The sequence below is a fragment of the Carettochelys insculpta genome, chromosome 8, assembly GCF_033958435.1.
Source record: "Carettochelys insculpta isolate YL-2023 chromosome 8, ASM3395843v1, whole genome shotgun sequence".
NCBI classification, from domain to species: Eukaryota; Metazoa; Chordata; order Testudines; family Carettochelyidae; genus Carettochelys; species Carettochelys insculpta.
Genome location: NC_134144.1, coordinates 28219669 through 28224253, shown reverse-complemented (window position 1 = coordinate 28224253; position 4585 = coordinate 28219669).

The window sequence follows — 4585 nt, the reverse complement described above, 5'->3', positions numbered from 1 at the left end:
CATGAAAAACAGGTAAAGATTATGTGATTTTTATAGCAGTGTTTAAAAATCTTGGGTTTTGAATTTGAAAAAACACTTGAATTTGAATTGGGCAGAAGAACTGGGTTGATTTGTAGTGCATGATTTTCACTGAAGTTAATTTGAGTAAATGCTATTCAAAGTAGGCAATTAATATTTCTAAGAGTTGAGGATTTCTTCCTCCATTCTTCAAATTTATTCCAAACCATATTGGCCCACAGTGTGGGGCTTGATCTTGTATATAGTAGTTGAGGAGTATGAATATATATAATATATTTTAAAAACCCCATCCAGCAGTCTGGGGCCGTTTCTACACATGCCACTCCGAAAGTGGCATGGTAAAAAATGGCCCGAAATATGCTAATGAGGTGCGGATGCAAATTCCTGGTGCCTCATTAGCATAAGGTCACATGATTTGGAGTCCAAAACAGCATGTAGAAGTGCGGCTACTGGGGGATCTTCCAGAAGGAAGTTGTTCTCCCGGAGGTCCCTTCTACACACTGTTTTGGAGTCTGGAAGAGCTTCTTCCGGACTCCAAATCATGTGACCTAATGCTAATGAGGTGCTGGGAATTTACATCCATGCTTCATTAGCATATTTCAGGCCATTTATTAGCATGCCACTTTCAGAGAAAATGGCATGTGTAGAAATGACTTGGCAGTGGTATCTTGTCAGAGTGAAATGGAACTGAGATCTCAATGATTTTTAAATTGGTTCAGAATTTGGCACCTTATCAATTGCTTTCAATTCATAAATTGAGAGCCTATGTGTGTAGACTGCAGTATCCCATCTTAAACTCTGAAATTGTGGTTGTTTCTCCCTTGTCATGTTTATTTGCCTGTTGCATTTTAACCTTAATCTCCCAAAAACTGGAAATAGCTATGAGAGCGTGGTTTTGAGGCTTCATTGTTTAACAGAAACATATACTGTAAAATTTTGTAGTTATGTCTTAGAATGGACTGGAGGTAATATGACTTCATTTTAAATTTGCATTGACTGCTAATTTAGGATTTCTTTATTGGTAAATACATTAGGTTTACTATTTTTTCTGTAATAAACCATAACCTATCATGATTTCCTCCTGAAGTAAGTAAAAGCTAAGTTACCAATATCTGCAATGTTGAAATATAGTCCATAGTAGATACGGAGTTTTTTGCTGAGTGAGTCTGTGTCTCATTTGTCTGGCTGGTCTTGCTGATTCTACACTCATCTGCAGAAAGCATCTAACTGTAAATGTTTGTATTTTACCTGACAGTCTGGGGAGCTGTTAATCCCAGTAAAATGCCTTTAATTTAAAGACATACTATCAATTCTTAGCTCTCAAATTAATATAATTGTAAAGTTGATTATTACTGCACTCTCCTAAGTATTATTCGCTCTCTCACCCAAAGTCATCTAATAAAACGCAATGGCAGTTAATGAAATGTAATTTGTGTTAGGCTAACACACAAATTCATGTGGCATGTAGGTGTTTGTGAACATTGTAGTATATTGAAAAATACTGAAGAAGGAACAGCATTTCAGGAGATACCTCACCAGGCCGCTACCGCACAAACAAAAGCCTCTTGGCACATAACTTTGGCCTCTGTGTATGCTCAATTTGCATTTCCACCCTACAACTTTGTCAGCCTGCTGCAACATTTATTGCTGACAAAACAGACACCAGCTGTTCTACATTCTTTGTAGTTTAAATCTTTTGGTTTTTTTGCACCCTGTTTCCAAGTGTGATTGGTGACAAGACTGAGTGCTTGGCTATTTTTTAAAAATATATTTGTGCCCGTGTAGCTATTATGAAAATGCCAGATTGAGAGCTCTGGAGAATTAAATCTGTTTATTCACTAACCAGGTACAAAACAGGTAGCAACACAGCAGGCTCCCTTGCACCATGCTGCCAACACATGCCAGGCCTAGAGGGGTCATCTGTGGGGTGAGTAAGTAATTTATTCTGTATGTTCAGTCCCTAGCCAACATGGGAGGGAGGCTGGGCATTAAAGCAAGAACCTCAAACACATCACAGGAACATTTATTTATTTGTTAATACAATCTTAGAATCCTAGGGCTGGAAGGACCTTAGGAGGTCATCTAGTCCAGCCCCCTGCCCAAAGCAGGCGCAACCCTAACTAAATCATCCCAGCCAGGACTTTATCAAGCTGGGGTTTAAAAGCCTCTGGGGATGGAGATTCCACCACCTCCCTATATAGCATTCCAATGCTTCACCACCCTCCTGGTGAAACAGAATGTTTGATTAGGTCATTAGAACAGGACACAAGGGGAGAGAAAGCCTTAGCCTTTATGCATAAGGCTTTCAAAAGTGAGCATGAAACTAAACACGTGAGCTTTACCTATTCAGAACACTACAGCTTTCTATGCTTCAGGCAGCTGCATTAGGGATGTATCCCAGAACCAAGGTGCGACAGGAGCACAGCCAGAGTGTCTGATAAGAGCACTGACTCACCATCTCTGTATTAGGACTCCACAGTGGAGCTACCACCATGCTACAAAGCTGTCCTCTTAAAGGAACCCTGAGAAAAGGTATTGTGCAAACAACATCTGCCCTCTCTCAAGGTGAACCTTCTCTGCCATATAAAAGACCTTGGAGGTTCACCAAAGTGTAGCTGACACTTCCCTGCGTCACTTTCAGAGAAATTTGCTTGTGCCCCCGGAGGTGAACCCTTGAGGAGTGCAGTTTTTCAAGTGGACCTTGCTCTTCCACTCTTGGTGCCTAAAAATTTTGAATCAGAGAAAGTCCAGGCTGAGCAGATAGGACAAAGGGGTCTGGAAAGACAGGAGAGGGTAAACTTTCTTTAGCATTTAAAGTTAATTTTTGCTGAGTTTCATGTTTTAACAATATGCAGTGGCCTAAATCAATGGTTAATGCAAATACACCTCCTAAGAGAATACAGAAAATATATCAAACAAATGTTATGAAGATCCATACTTTCACAGCTGGCAATTACAGTAAGTGGCACAAAAGAGTCATATTCAATATGAAGGTTTTCAGGCTTCGTGTAAGAGACGCCATGGATGGGGAAATATCCTTAAAATAAATGATGATTTTTGATTATTGCCAATTTGTTTTGTTTTTTTTTCTTTTCCTGGCAGTTTTGGCTGAATCACCAAGGAAATTAAAACAGTAAAACAAAACAGCAGAGAGGTAGCACTTTAAAGACTAACAAAATGATTTATTCGGTGATGACCTTTCGTGGGACAGACCCACTTCTTCAGATCAGTCTCATTTCCAACACAGACTGACATTTATAAGTACAGAACACCACAAAAAAAAGCAGTAAAAACTGACAAATCAAGTATGTAGGACTGAAGGATGGGGGTGAGGGGAGGAGGGATGTTAAGTGTTCTGCCTGAGATAATTATGAGCACCAAAGGAAGGGAAGCAGTCCTTGTAATGCTTGAGGTAATTGGTGTTTCTGCCCATACCACATGTTAATGTGTCAATTTTGAATATGAATTCAAATTCACACATTTCTTGCTGTAATGTGTTTTTAAATTTTCTGTGTTCTACGACACAAATTCTCAGGTCTTTAACAGAATGGCCCATGCTATTGAAGTGTTCACTGACCGGCTTATGTTAATTGAGATTCCTGATGTCTGCTGTGTGTCCATGTATTCTTTGGGGAAGGTTTTGCCCAGTCTGTGCAATTTACATTGTGTCAGGGCATTGTTGGCACATAATAGCATATATAATGTTGCTGGAAGTACGTGAGAATGTGCCTTTGATCTTGTAACTAACATGGTTAGGTCCAGTGATGGTAGCCCCATAATAAATATATGGATATAGTTGGCAGCAGGATTTGTTGCAAGGAAAAGTTCCAGGATTAGCATTATTGTGGTGTAGCCTGTGATTGCTGGTGAGGCCTGTCCTCTCCTTTAGACAACCCCTAACCTAAAAAAGATTCTCACTAACAATCACAGGCTACACCACAGTCCTCTGTACATGTAACTGTCAGTCAGTATTGGAAATTAGATTGATCTGATGAAGTGGGTCTGTCCCACGAAAGCTCATCACCGAATGAATCATTTTGTTAGACTTTAAAGTGCTACATTTCTGCTGTTCGGTTTTGTTGGCGTGCAGACTAACATGGCTACCTCTCTGTTACTAGTAAACAGTAAAGTGCTGCTAGAGTACTAACAACAGCAGTCAGCTGAGGAGCTAAAACATTTGGCAGAGCTTATGTATATGTTCAGCTATAATCCAGGATACCACGCAAGCCATAGAAAATGCAAATCCTCTTTCTGTGGAGACTAATGCCCTGCCTCTGATTTCATTGACAGTGATATAAATTATGTGTAATACTGATGAAGCCAAAGTGTTACTCAGGTGTATGTCAGCTTAGAGTCAGGTCCCCTGAAGTTTTTGAATACTTGTATGAATATTTCCTTTTGATAAACTCTCTGCTGACTGGTTATACTGTAAACCCTCGATTTTACAGCCCCCGATTCAGTGGACTTTAGGAAGATCAGACCTCCCCCACATTGTTCCCAAAGTCTGCTGGGTGCATAAAATCACCCCTGCAAAAAAAAAAAAGAAGTTGAGACTTACCACCTTCTC